The sequence below is a fragment of the Neomonachus schauinslandi genome, chromosome 12 (genome assembly GCF_002201575.2).
Source record: "Neomonachus schauinslandi chromosome 12, ASM220157v2, whole genome shotgun sequence".
Lineage (NCBI taxonomy): Eukaryota > Metazoa > Chordata > Mammalia > Carnivora > Phocidae > Neomonachus > Neomonachus schauinslandi.
Window position 1 is genome coordinate 20,222,057 of NC_058414.1, and position 15,754 is coordinate 20,237,810.

Genomic DNA, 15,754 nt, shown 5'->3' on the forward strand with positions numbered 1-15,754 from the left:
ATCTTTTAAGAGTTTTATAATTTTAGTTACTACATTTTGGTCTATGTTCCATGTCGAGTTAATTTTTGTATTTGGTGTGAAGTAGGGGTCTAACTTCAGTCTTTTTTGTTTTTTTGCTTTGTAGTCAGTATATTAAGGAGACATTCATAGATTTCAAGAATTTCTTAATTCTGATACCCAGATTTTAAGCCTGTGAATATGATTTAAACATACAGCTAAAGCTATTCATCATAATTTGCTATCCTACCAACATTAAATTATAGTTGCTTCAGAGCATAACTTAAATGGTTTAAAGTAAGCCTGTAACATACCTAAAAAACACCTTCCTATCTCATACATGCAATTTATTCTCCATGTCTCTTCACTCTAACTTACCCTGCTCCTGAAGTCACTACTCTGAAGCTTATCATGGTCCAAAGAGAAGGGGGAAAAAAGTGTAACCAGGATTGATTGATATATATATATCTTTTATATATATATGTATCTTTTATATATATATATAAAAGATAGGGGCACCTGGGTGGCTCAGTGGGTTAAGTGTCTGCCTTTGGCTCAGGTCGTGATCCCAGGGTCCTGGGATCAAGCCCCACATGGAGCCCCGCATCAGGCTCCCTGCTCAGCAGGAAGCCTGCTTCTCCCTCTCCCTTTCCCTCTGCCCCTCCCCCTGCTTGTGCTCTCTCTCTGTCAAATAAATAAAGTCTTAAAAAAAAAAAAAGATAGCACAGCAGAAAGGAATGCAATTCTACAAGTGCAAGCCCTCAAGCAGCAGCATATCATGCTAAACCCCTTTTTTAGAAAGGTATCATTTCTATCACTATTACAACAGGCCAAATTACGTAGCATGCCATCTTCAAGTAACAGGTGAGGCAAGAGAATGAATGCAGAGGCATCACAATGAATCCCACTTAATATAACTGCAGACCAGCACTTCTGTACAAATTAAGTTCTTAGTCTGGTTGCCAGTTAAATACAAGTTTTAACTTCATAGCTTACCAATTAAGGGTCATGGTGTGCCTGGCTGGTTCATTCGGTAGAGCGTGTGACTCTTGATCTCAGGGTCATGAATTCAAGCCCCACGCTGGGTGTAGAGCTTACTGAAATAAACAAAACAATTAAGGGTCATATACTGAAGTCAATACATACACCTAGCATTTCAGTCTAAGCTGTTTCATGTACATAGAGCTGAAATCAGTGACAAGGTGTGGACTAACAAATGCTAAGCGAGATTTTTTTTAAAGATTTTATTTATTTATTTGACAGAGAGAGACACAGCGAGAGAGGGAACACAAGCAGGGGGAGTGGGAGAGGGAGAAGCAGGCTTCCTGCGGAGCAGGGAGCCCGATGCGGGGCTCGATCCCAGGACCGTGGGATCATGACCTGAGCAAAAGGCAGACGCTTAACAACTGAGCCACCCAGGCGCCCTAGGCGAGATTTTTTAAAATTAGTTTCTACAATTATTAAACTTATCTTGCACACTAAAGTCATCATACATAGAGGGCAAAGTCAGAGTTTTTATATTTGAGTTTATTCTTCATTTAACTTTTAAAACACTACTGTAGTTGAATATTAAAAACAATAGCAAGTAGTGAGCTATGATTCTAGTCCTTCCCTCATTTACTACCACATATAAAACGCCAGCAGTGTCATTTACTGGCCCCATTAAGAGGTCTGACACTGAACACCACCCCTTGGATGATGCTCATCACCCTCAGATGCTTCTTCACTGTAATGGCGCCATCTTTCCTGATTTGGATCAAAGTCCACCAATCCTACCTGGTCCATTTCATCAGTCTCTTCTAATTCCTCCCAGGAGGAGTTTTTCCAGCAAAGAGAGTTTATCAGGAGAGACACAGCTATTCCCAGGAAAGTTTACCTTGAATTTGATGATTAGGCACCTCTTTTCACATGGTCTACAATAAATTGGCATGCCTTCATCAACACACACCTGATATCCCCATGTTTGACAATCTGACCTGGAGGAGAGGTGATGAGGATGGTTCGATTGTCAAGAGTAGATACTGGCTTTTGAAAGCCGCATGGTGCTTCTACCAGTTGTATATCCATACACATGAAAAGGTCTTCTCCTCACTGAGTAAAAATAGCGTGGTCCTTCTGATCTAAAACAATGATAATATCTCTGGGAGCCAGTCCTTGTTGTTGGTCTCCTTCACCATGGAATGTTATCTTCTGGCCATCTTTCATGCCTTTGTCAATATGAACTTCTAGAATCTTCTTCTCTCCACCTATCTTCCTTCCATTGCAGCTTTTACATCTATCTTTAGGACTGATCAATTCCCCATGGCCCTGCACTGCATGCACACAGACTGAGTTTGCTGAACCATTCCAGGTCCTCTCTGATGAATTCTTATTTGCATTCCAGTACCTCAGCAATTGGGACAGCATTCTACCCCTCCTTCCTTACCACCTCGTCCTTCACATTTGTCACGAATCACATTTTTTGCAGAGCTAGTTTTCTTTTTGCACCATTATATAAATCTAAGGTTACTGAGAGCTGATGCACAACATTTTTACCTCTTCTTTCTCTCTGCATCCTTCCTGCTCCTCCAAAAAACATACCAGACGTGTCCATCACAGAGCCCAAACCACCACCAGCTCCACCTTCTTTAATTGCCTGTTCTCCTCCTTTGTCATATGATTCCCTTTATTGGCATCAGAGAGTACTTCATAAGCTTGAAAAATCTGTTTAAACTTCTTTCCTTCATTTGGATTCTTAGCAGGGTGGTACTTCAAGGCCAGTCTCCTGTAAGCCTTTTTCACTTCTTCCTGGGGGGCCATTGGGTTTGACCCCCACAACATCGTAGTAAGTGGTTTCTTTCACCATTCTCTATAGCTGGTGAGCAGCTGAGGCCAGTGTGGGGGAGCAGGAAGGAGCACGCTGCTGGGCCCAGCCCACACAGCTGCTGCTCCTCTTCTTACCGAGTGTTGTGGGAAGTTCTGCCATCTTCATTCTTTTACATGTGGATTTCCCTTTGACTGAACGCCACTTGTTGAAAAGACCTTTCTCCTTGAATTGTCCTGGCTCCTTTGCCAAAAAGCAATTGACTATAATGTGAAAGTCAATTTCTGAAAGGAAGTTCTGTTCCGCTGATCTGTTTGTTCTTCTGTCAATATCACACCATCTTGATTACTGTAAGTTAATAGTTACTGTAAGCTTATATCAAGAAGTGCAAGTCCTCCAACTTTGTTGTTCTTTATTAAGATCATTTTGACTTTCTTAACTCCTTTCATTTCTGTGAATTTTATGATCAGATTGTGCATTTCTGGGAAATACTCAGGACTTTGATAAGTATTGTGTTGAATCTGTAGATCCATTTTGGTATTACTGCTGTCTTGACAATATTAGGTTTTTTGACTTATGAACATGAGATTTCTTTCCATTTATTTAGACTTCTTTTAGTTTCTTCAACAATGTTTTGTATTTTGTCATGTACAATTCTTGCTCTTTTTTTGCTAACTTTATGCCTAAATGTCTTATTCTTTTTGATGCTATTGTGAGTGGAATTGTTTTATTCCAGTTAATTTTATTTCCAGTTTATTCATTGATAGTGTATAGAAAAACAACTTATTTTTGTATATTGGTCTTTTATTCTGTAACTTTGCTGTATTTATTTATTAGCTCTAATAATTTTCTTGTAGATTCTTTAATATTTTCTATATACAAGATTATGTCATTATGCCATTATTATGTCAAGTAGAGGTATTTTTTACTTCTTCCTTTTCAATATGGATACCTTGTATTTCTTTTTCTTGACTGATATCCCTGCCTTGAACCTCCAATACAATGTTGAATAAAAGTGGCAAGAGCAGCATTCTTGTTTTGTTCATAATATTAGGAGGAAAACTTTCATTTTCTCCAATAAGTGTGCTTTTAGCTATTAGTTTTTTGTAGATGGCATTTCAAGCTGTTCCTCATATTCCTAGGTTGTTGAGTGTGGTTTTTTTTTTTTTTTATCATGAAAGGATATTGGAAGTTGTCAAATGATCATACGGCATCTATGATATAATCGTGTTTCCCGCCCCCCTGTATTCTATTAACGTGATATATTACATTGATTGATTTTTATATGTTGAACCTTGCATTTCTGGGTTAAATCCTGCTTGAGTCATGGTGTATAGTCTTTTTAATATGTTGGTGGATTCCAATCTGCTAATATTTTGCTGATAGTTTTTGAGTCTATATTCATTAAGTAGTATTTGTGTAGTTTTTGTTTCTTGTGATGTATTTACTGAGCTTTGGTATGCTGGCCTCCTAGAATGTGTTGGAAAATGTTCCCTGCCTCATCTATTTTTTGGAAGTGTTTGTGAAGGATTGGTGTTAATTCTTCTTTAAACATTTTATAGAACTCACCAGTGAAGCCATCTGGACCTGGGATTTTCTTTGTGGCAAGTTTTTTTATTACTAATTCAGTCTGTTTGCTTGTTATAGGTCTATTCAGATTTTCAATTTCTTTTTTTTTAAGATCTATTTATTTATTTATTTGACAGAGCATGAGAGCGGGGAGGGTCAGAGGGAGAAGCAGACTCCCTGCTGAGCAGGGAGCCCGATGCCAGACTCTATCCTGTGACTCCAGGATCATGACCTGAGCTGAAGGCAGTCGCTTAACCAACTGAGATACCCAGGCGCCCCAGATTTTCAATTTCTTACTGAATCAGTTTTAGTACTTTCTATCTTTCTAGAAATTTGTCCATTTCATCTTTGTTATCTAGTTTGTGGGTATTAACTATTCATAGTATTTCTTTAAAATCCTTTTTATTTCTGCAAAGTTAATAGTAATGTCCCCTCTTTCATTCCTGATTTTAGTAAATTGATTTTCTCTCTCACTCTTTCTTTCTGTCATTTTTTTCTTTCTCTTTCTTTCTTTCTTTCTTTCACTCTAGCAAACAGTTTGTCAATATTGTTGTTCTTTTCATTGAACCAACTTTTGGCTTCATTGATTTTCTCTAGTATTTTTCTGTTCTCTTTTTTATTCATATCTTCTTTAATCTTTATTATTTCTTTCCTTCTGCTTGCTTTGATATTCATTTATTTTTAATTTAAATTCTATTTTTGACAAAGATGTTTTAAATATCATATAATAAGGGGCGCCTGGGTGGCTCAGTCGGTTATGCATCTGCCTTCAGCTCAGGTCATGATCTAAGGGTCCTGGGATGGAGCCCCATGTCAGGCTCCCTGCTTAGCACGGAGTCTGCCTCTCCTTCTGCCTCTGCCCCTCTCCCCCCGCCCCCACTCATGCTCTCTCTCTCTCTCAAATAAATAAATAAAATCTTTAAAAATAAATAAATAAATAAATAAATAAATAAATATCATGTAATAAGAAAAGACTTATAATAAAAAGGAAGACTTCTCATCTCTGCTCCTTCCAGAAACACTCCCAGAGTAAGCTATTGTTATCATTTTAACCACTGCTTCTGGTATTGCTTAAGTATTTTTAAATAAATACTTAAACCAAGTGAATTCATATTGTGGAAGAAGAAGATGTACTTCTTTTATGCCATTAACCTCAGACACACAACTTCATCCCCATTTCCTCCCAATATAAATATATCACATTTTTAAATAAAATCAGTCATCAGTGTTTCAGTCAATGGTTATATAAATATTATTCACTGCAGAACCGAACGGTGTACTATGATTTTTTCCTTCTTGAACAGCTTTTCATTTTTAATTATTTCTTCTCTTTCTTAATTTACTGTTATTTTGCCTAGAGCACTTTCTCAGTCGCTTCCTGAGAGATTATACCTGGGGAGTGCAATGTTTGATTCCTTACGTTTGATAATAGATTGGCTAAAAATAGAAGTCCAGATTAAAAATAATACTCTCTGAAAATTTCAAAGGCTTTCTGTGCCGTAATTAAGAACATGAAAATGACACAGTTTTATTCTTATTTTGAAAGTTATTATATTTTCTTTGCCTGGGAGCTTTTAGTATCTTTTCTTCATGCTTGTTGGTTTTCAATTTCTTGATAATGCTTATAATGCACAGGAAGTAGTTGGCTGTCCAGCCCTTCATACCAGAGGTGTTCTTTCTATCTTGCTGTTTTTAGCCCCCCCCCCCCAGTTGTACCTCATATCTTAATTTCGGATTCTCTCTCAGTATTTTTATTTATTTATTTATTTGAGAGAGAGAAGGAGCTAGAGCAGTGGAGGCAGGGGAGGGGCAGAGAATCCTAAGCAGACTCCACGCTGAAGTCAGAGTCCAATGCAGGGCTTGATCCCATGATCCCAAGATCATGATCTGAGCCGAAACCAAGAGTTGGTGGACTGCACTACCCAGGCACCCCTGATTCAGTATTTTTAGAGAAGAAGGCTCAGAATTATTATATTTTCCTAAAATTCATTACACTTTACCCACATAAATGCTCAGCTGACAAATATGTCTTCTCAAACTGCCATAGGAATTATTGCCTAAAATTATCTGAATCAATGGATGGATGTTTAACAACTAGAAATAAGCATACTCTACAGATTTGAAAGTTTCACTATGCATTTCCATTTCATGAGTATAATTTAATTATGGCTAATATAAGTACTGTTTATTTCTGTTAAAGTCAGAAATCATGAAAAAAAAAACATTGTTCCCAATTCCCTGACTACCCTACCCATATAATTGAGTTTATTGTGGGAAGTTTTTAGTGTAGAAATTTATTGGTGCCTTTCACATCAATGGAAATGTATAGATAATTCAGGAAATAACTGTGATATATATTGAAAACATAATATAGGAAAGATTCTATAATAAGGTTGATAAAAAATTATTCAATAAAATATGTAAGGAAATTTTTTAAATAAATGAGAAAAATAAATTTAAATCTCCACTGAATGCCCATATGCCAAAATAAATTCCAGATGAATAGAAAAAATTCCCAGGAGAAAATGCATGTACATATCTATTCAGCTGAGTTTAGAAGGGGAAAGAGCTTCTAAGCATGAAAAGCCTGGAAAAAATTAGAAGGGAATTGACTGAAAGATTTGATTACATGAAAATTTAAATTTTTTTATAAAAAAACCATAAATATAATAAAAGACTAATTATAAACTGCATAGAAAATATTGGTAAGGAAAATATAGCATAGAGTTAATAGCCTTCACATTTAAGGTGTTCTTGTAAGTTGGTTAGAAAAACATTAAAACCCGTGGCAAAATGGCAAGGACATGAACAGTTAATTCCCAAAACTGAAAAATGTAACCAAGAAACATGCAAAGTATCCTACTAATAATTAGTGGGATGGAAATTAAAAGTAACATGACACCTTTAGAATGATACTATAGACTGATAACGCTCAATGCCACCAGGGTATTGTGGGGTGGGTGCTCTCTGGGATACTGGTGGACAAATGTACCTTTCTTTATATGGTGTTTGGAATTATGGCCTTCGTGTTTATGCCCTGAATTTCATTATCCCAGTCCTGGAAATCCATCTTAAAATACAAGATATGCGCAAAATGTCTACCTCAGAGAAACAGAGAGTGGCATGGTAATTACCAGGGGTCGTTGGGTAGAGGAAATGAAGAAATAGAGGCCAAAGGGAACACACTTCCAGTTATAAAATTAACAAGTTCTGAGAATCTAATGTACAGCATAGTAATTACAGCTAACAATACTGTATCATATACTTGAATGTTGCCAAGAGAGTAGATCTTAAATATTCTCACCATAAAAAAGAAATGGTAATTATATGACAGAATGGAGGTGTTAGCTAATGCTATCATGGTAATTATTGTGCAGTGTATAAATGTTTCAAATCAACATGTTGTACACCTTAAATTTATGCAGTGTTATGTGTCAGTTACATCTCAGTAAAGCTGGGGAAAAAATTAAAGATATGGTCAGATTTATATACTTCATTATTTAAAATACTAAAAAAATAGAAAAAAACCCAATTCCAACAATAGTACAATAGTTAAAGAAACTATGCTATAGCCATACAGTGGAATATTATGTAGCTTTTAACAATCTTGCTCTAAAAATATTTAATGATATAGGAACTATTTATAATAAATATTAAATATAAAGGAATAGAAACTTTTTAAGCAAGCAAGGTTCTTTTTGTTAAAAGATTTTATTTATTTATTTGAGAGAGAGCATGAACGGGGAAAGGGCAAAGGGAGAGGGACAAGCAGATTCTCTGATGAGCAGGGAGTCTGATGCGGGACTTGATCCCAGGACGCTGAGATCATGACCTGAGCCAAGGGCAGACACTTAACAGACTAAGCCACCCAGGCCCCCCAGGCAAACAATTTTCTAAAAACTTTATATTCATGAATTAATTTAAAAAGCTAGAATATAGTTTACTAAAATGTTAATAATGTTATCTCTCCTGGATATGAGTATGAGTAATTTTATTTTCACACTAATCCTTTTGTATATTTTTAAATTCTCATAATACACACATTATTTCTGTAACAGAAAAAATAATTAAAAGCTTGTTTTCTCCAAAGTAACCCTTGTATATACTTCTGCAGAATTGTTTTACAAGAATATACTAATATTGTCCTAATTTGTTATCATTAAATTAACTAGGTTAGATATCCTATCTTTTATTAGAGCTTTCATCAGCTTTGTCACAGTCATAAAATATTTTAGAGTTTATAGTCTTATTTTTTGAGGGTAAGGGGGTGACTTTTCATCCTAAATACTTTGGGATTTTTTTTTAAGTGTTGTTGGCACACAATGTTACATTAGTTTCAGGTGTACAATTTAGTGATTTGACAAGTTTATACATTATGCTATGTTCACCGTAAGTAGAGCTACCATCTGTCCCATTACATCACCATTACAATATCATTGACTATATTTCTTATGTTCTGCTTTTTATTCATGTGGCTTACTCATTCCATAACTGGAGGCCTGTATGTCCCTTTCCCCCTCACCCCTTTTTGCCCAGTTCTTCACTGGCAACCATCAGTTTGTTCTCTGTATTTATAGTTCTGATTCTGCTTTTTGTTTGTTTATTCATTTTTTTAAGATTCCATTTATAAGTGGAATCATATGGTATTTGTCTTTCTCAGTCTGACTCATTTCACTTAACATAATACCCTCTAGGTCCATCCATGCTGTTGCAAATGGCATAATCTCATTCTTTATGGCTGTGTAATATTCCATTGTATACATATACTGCATTTTCCTTATCCATTCGTCTATTGATGGACACTTAGGTTGCTTCCATGTCTTGGCTATTGTAAATAATGCTGCCATAAACATAAGGATGCATATATCTTTTTGAGTTATTGTTTCCATTTTCCCTGGGTAAATACCCAATAGTGGAATTATTGGATAACATAGTATTTCTATTTTTAATTTTTTGAGGAACCTCCAAACTGTTTTCCACAGTGGCTGTACCAATTTATATTCCTACCAACAGTGCACGAGGGTTCCTTTTTCTCCACATCCTCATCAATACTTGTTTCTTGTCTTCTTGATTTTAGCCATTCTAACAGGTTGAGGTGAAACCTCAGTGATTTGCATTTCCCTGATGATGAGTGATGTTGAGCATCTTTCATGTGTCTGTTGACCATCTGTCTTCTTTGGAAAAGTATTCAGGTCTTCTGCCCATTTTTTAATTAGATTGTTTCTTTGGTATTCAGTTGTATCAGTTCTTTACATGTTTTGGATAGTAACCTCTTACTGGATATATCATTTACAAGTATCTTCTCCCATTCAGTAGGTTGTCTTTTTGTTTTCTTGATGGTTTCCTTTGCTGTGCAAAAGCTTTTTATTTTGATATGTCCCAACAGTTTATTTTTGCTTTTGTTTTCCTTGCCTCAGGAGACATATCTAGAAAAATATTGCTATGGCGGATGTTAGAGAGATTACTGTCTGTGTTCTCTTCTAGGATTTTTATGGTTTCAGGGCTCATGTTTAGGTCTTTAATCCATTTTGAGTTTTTTTGTGTATGGTGTTAGAAAGTAGTCTAGTTTCCTTCCTTTGTATGTAGCTACCTGTCCAGTTTTCCCTGAACCATTTGTTGAAAAGACTGTCTTTTCCTCATTGTGTATTCTTGCCTCCTTTGCCATAGATTAGTATATGTGAAGCAAGCACTCCTTGCCATAGATTAATTGACCATGTAAATGTGGGTTTATTTTGGGGTCTCTATTCTGTTCCATTGATCTATGTGTCTGTTTTTGTGCTAGTACCATACTGTTTTGATTGCTATACCTTTGTAGTATATCGTGAAATTTGGGATTGTGATGCCTTCAGTTTTGTTCTTCTTTTTCAAGATTGCTTTGGCTATTTGGGCTCTTGTGTGGTTCCATACAAATTTTATTATTTGATCTAGTTTTGTGAAAAATGCTGTTGGTATTTTTGTTGTTGTTGTTAATTTATTTGAGAGAGAGAGCATGCGTGGGGAGGAGAAGGAGAGGCAGGCTCCCTGCTGAGCAGGAGAGGAGAGGAAGAGGCAGGCTCCCTGCTGAGCAGGGAGCCCGACACGGGCCTTGATCCCAGGACCCTGGGACCATGACCCAAGCTGAAGGCAGACGCTTAACCAGCTGAGCCACCCAGGCCCCCCTGAAAAATGCTGTTGGTATTTTGATAGAGATTACATTGAATCTGTAGATTGCTTTGGATAATATGGACATTTGACAATATTGATCTCTCTAATCCAGGAGTATGGAATATTTTTCCATTTATTTGTGTCATCTTTAATTTCTTTCTTCAGTGTTTTATTGTCTTTCACCTCTTTGATTAAGTTTATTCCAAATATTTTATTATTTTTGGTGCAATTGTAAATGGGGTGTGTGTGTGTTTTTGTTTTTTTAATTTCTCTTTCTATGACTTCATTTTTAGTGTATAGAAACACTACCAATTTCTGGGTATTAATTTTTTATCCAGCCACTTCACTGAATTTATTACTTCTAGTTTTTTGGTGGTGTCTTTAGGATTTTCTATGAATAGTATCATGTCGTCTGCAAATAGTGACAGTTTAACTTCTTCTTTACCAATATGAATGCCTCTTATTTCTTTTTCTTGTCTGATTGCTGTGGCTAGGACTTCTCGTACTGTGTTGAATAAAAGTGGTAAGAGTGGAGGGATTTTTAGAAAATTCCCTTTCTGGGACACCTGGGTGGCTCAGTCAGTTAAGCATCTGCCTTCAGCTCAGGTCATGATCCCAGGGCCCTGGGATTGAGTCCCACATCGGGCTCCTTGCTCAGCAGGAAACCTGCTTCTCCCTCTGCCTGCTGCTCCCCCTGCTTGTGCTCTCTCTCTCCCTCTCTCTCTCTAATAAAATCTTAAAAAAAAATAAAAATTCCCTTTCATGTTTGTGCCAATATTTTCTGAAATGACCAATTAGAACATCATCATTATAATTCTTCACATTTTTTCCCTATCTTTTTATGGAGTTGAACTCTTTCGATTTTCACCACAGCCCTGAAAAATAGATAGTGCAAATTTTGAAGTCTTCTTTTGAAAAATAAGTACTTATCTAAGGTCAACATAAGCCATCAAGCTGTGGTACAAACCCAAACTGTTTGTTCTGATTCCAGATTTACTGTTAGAAGTTACCCAATGCAATCAAGTTATTTTATAGATCGAGAAAACGAGACATGCAGTGATACGGCATAGGTCATGGAGAGAATGAGTGCCAGACCTAGATTGCAGCCTCCATTCTTCTGTATCTGAAACTCATAGTCTATTAGTCCACTGACCAGTGGCACCTAAATACTTTGCATTAGTGTTTTCACAAATATGCAGACTCTTTAATTCACTATCCAGTGAATAACATAACTTTTACTAAGGTGTTGTTTGGAATTGATAAACTATTTTACCAGTTTTGTCCTTGTCTTTCCTAAAGATGCCTCTGAGGCAAATTAACACGAGGCTTACTTAGTTAAAAGGTGTTTAAGACAGCAGAGCCACTCAAGTACGTTTCTTTGATGAATTTTAGTGATTTGAAAAGGTGGTATGAAAACTATTTTTATTGCGAAGTTTCGGAAGGCATTTCTGGGATACGAGTGGTTTAAGAAAACTCTGGAAGATGTTAAATGGTGAAAACATTTTGCAGTGGTCAAGCAAATGCATTAGCTTATTACTTTTATTGTTCTTACTGTTACCTGATTTGATTTCTGAGCTAAATCTAACCTATAATAATGTTTATTGTGACCATTTATTATTAGCACCTAATCATCTTTTCCGTATGTGTTTCTTATGTGAGAATTTACCAATTAGTTATTAAAGCATTTAACATTATATAATAAGCATAACACAGACTAATCACGTATTCCACAAATATTTACTGTAAGGCTACTGTATGTCAAGCACTGAGTACCAATATAGGAAAAAAAAATAGATAAAAATCCCTATGTCTAGGGTACATATAGCCTAGTAAGAAGACACAGTTCAAATTAACTAAAAAAATATTTGCTGAGCACCCATCCTCTGACAAGAGGGCCAGACTCTGAGCAGGCTAGAGCAGGCTAATATCTTAGCACCTCATCAGATTCATAATCCTTAAGGGCTTGTTGAATTATTTAGTGGAGGCAGAGATAACACGATCATTTTAATAACAAAAATTGTACATGTTTTTTATTGTTTATAATCAAGGATCTATTACTTGTGGTTTTCTGAACCAGGCAAATTGCTGATAAAGCTCATATGAAGCTATTTAGAAATTAGACAATAAAAAGTCCTTTATCTTGGCGTATAGCACTCCTCCTTTCAGTTTTAGAAACCTAGCATGTGAGTTGGGAGCTTTTGACAGATGTTTGGCGCCTGGGTATGATCCTTCTTGATATATGAATCAGTCCAATCAGCCTTCCCTTATTCTAAAATTCTCTGATCACTCCTGAGAAATTTGGCATTTCTGCTTCTTTTAATAGTTAATGAGAGCAATCCTTTTGTGCATTGACAAAACAAAACATGTTTTTATCTGCTTAGAGGTGTCTTCCCTCCCTAGATCCACTTTGTTGTTGATTTACAAAGCAAAGAAAGATAAAAACTCTGCCAGTGATAAATGTTTGCCTCTCTTTCGTGTTATATATTATGCAACTATCAGTGCTTTTTCACCAAAATGATTATTCTTTATTGCAATGCAGTATCACATAGCAATTATTGAAAACACTAAGTGAGAATTGGAGTTCCAGCTACATTTGACTGAATGCATACAGTATCACCGGTGATTCTTGGTACCCTTGGCCACTGCATGCTCCACTTGGAAGTGGTGCCTCAGCTCATGAATGTGCAGCTCCATGGCCCCCAGGTCTGGACTCCCTTGGGCCTCGTCTGGGGCTGTCTGGCTCTCCCCCTGGCCCGCCTACAGTGCCTGGTGGAGCTACATGCAGATGATGTCAATCTTGGTCTTATTGTCCTGCAGTATCTGCTGGGTCTTCAACAGCAGCTTCCTGTCCTGGAAGCTGTGTCCTGGAAGCTGTGTGTCTGGATCATGTTTTCTGACCCCTGCTTCACGTTCAGCTTGATGGCCAGATGAGTGTAGACCATCTATGCATTGCCAAATTTCCACATATGCACACAGTGTGGTCACACATCATGACCCACATCTCTTCTGGGAAGCTGGTGAATTTCTTTTGACATGTATAGGAAGACACTCCCAGAAATTGCAAACATAAAATTGTTGCGGAAAAATGATCATTTCAGAAAAGAGCAAATGGAATTACGGTATTGGGCCTGGTCTCAAGTCAAACTATCTCCAGTCAGATTCATAAGTTATTAGTTGGGTTTCCATTCCTGAAATCGCTTTTCACCCACTAAAATATCAAAATTAATTATGGCAATAGAACACAAATGCATACTTTAAAAACTACTATGTATAAACACAAAGGTGTAAAATCTATATTATAAGTACCCTTTTGGGAGAAATTTTTTCTGCGTGGGCTGGATCTAATAATAGTTATTCAGAAAATGGCTTTTTTTCTTGTAAACGCAGACTTTTTTCATTTTTCTTTTTTTCTTTTCCTTGCTTTCCTGTCTTTTCTTTTTTTTCTCATGGACCTTCAAATTGCATTCCAAGTTGGAGTTGTCCTTTGGAAAATTCCCACTACTGATTCAATATGCCAAAGACCTCTGAAAGTCTTTGAATTGGGTGAGGAAGATCATTCATGGCATCTATTTCAGTGATACCTTGCTCACTTTTTAATGGAGATTAAACTCCTGTTATAAACAGTAAACTTTCTTTTCAACGCTCTCTGCTAAATTTTATGGAAGAGTACTTGTGCTTCTATATCCCTGCTTGTAATTCATCCCAGAAATCTAACTATAGGCCAACGACCTCTCTCCTTAAGGAGATGAAAGCATCCTTTTTCTTTTAAGACACTCACACTTCTCTTTAATAACTACTTTTTGCTTTATTCTGTTCACATGGGACAGCCCCAAACCCAACACTCAGTTTTTTCTCTTTTGACCTTGTTATTCTTTCACTACTTAGGTCAATAGAGTCTTCCTCCCAATAATACATGCAGTTTGATTTTCATCACATAGGTACATGTAGGTCCTCGAAGAGCTTATGGCTTTCCAGCACCAGGACTGAGTCCTCCCCTTTGACTGCACTGTCTGTGCTGGGGCTCTGCCCAGGTCCCATCACCCCTGAGGTGTCCTTAGGCCAGAAATCCTAAGCAGGCTACATGTTATGTACTAACTCTGAATAAACATAGGGGCTGCTTAGAGCCTAGGGTTGTGGGTAGTGAGATAGGCTGTGTCTGGGTTCCATTACAAAGAATGCTGTGCTTGATTAGTGATGTCCGCCATGGCAGACCTTCTAGACATGTCTAGAATGGGGACACTAGAGGAAGAGGCTGCATGCCAGCCACATGCCCAGACAGGAACAAGGAGTACATTCCATCCTTGCCTTAGGCTGTTGTTCTTGCTTCCCAGGCTGCATTGTCTCACACACCAGGTAGCTGAGGAGGCACTGTGAAGGTCATGAAGGTACAAGTGGCTTCCCTAGGCTCTGGAAGGACCAGCATAAGCTCCAAGCTACAGGGAGCTTGGAAGGACAGCTCATGCAGAGTTTGGTGGTCTTTAAGAACACATAGACCTTGTGATTACTGGATAGTGAACATAAATGCTGAAACTTGTTTTAAAGGGAAGGAAATATTTATACATTTGACAGTCGGAAAAAATGGTACAGCTTAGGAATAAAAGATGTAATTATAAAAAAGAGAGCAGGGGCACACGGGTGGCTCAGTCAGTTAAGCATCTGACTCTTGGTTTCAGCTCAGGTCATGATCTCATGGGTTGTGGGATTGAGCCCTGTGTCTGGCTCTGCACTCAGCAGGGAGTCTGCTTGAAGATTCTCTCCCTCTGCCCCTTCCCCCACTCTCACACATGTGCTCTCTCTCTCTCTTAAATAAATAAATAAATAAATAAATCTTAAAAATTATAAAAAATAAAAAGAGAGCAGTAAAACTTTGAAAAGCAAAAGCATTATGAAAACATTCACAAACTTTTACCATTTTGCGATGGCCTTGCCATAGTTTGAGAGTTTAATATAAAAAAATTTCTCCCTGAAGTTATTCATCACTCCTTTTATATGTTTTAAAGAATTTGGTATTTTTTTCTTGTTTTAATAAGGGTCAAGGTGTGGCCGCAACCTAATTAACAAGTACAGTAATTTGCTGATGAAAGAGGGCAAGAATCTTTTCAAGTGAACTGATTCCTTTGAATGTCAAATTTACCAAATTCAGATCACCTCTCTCCTTTCCTATGTTCCACATATTTAGTAACATTTCCTGGTGGGTGGTTAACATCAGATTGCTGCTTAATGAATGACCTTCCAACTGTG

General features: G+C 37.0%; 1 protein-coding gene and 1 pseudogene across 2 annotated transcripts in view; one reads left to right on the forward strand and one right to left on the reverse strand.

Annotated features, from left to right (window-relative positions):
* Positions 1–15,754, forward strand: part of RELN (reelin) — a 516,612-nt gene that overhangs the window by 203,726 nt on the left and 297,132 nt on the right. The window lies entirely within an intron of this gene.
* Positions 1,660–2,842, reverse strand: LOC110574242 (annotated as a pseudogene).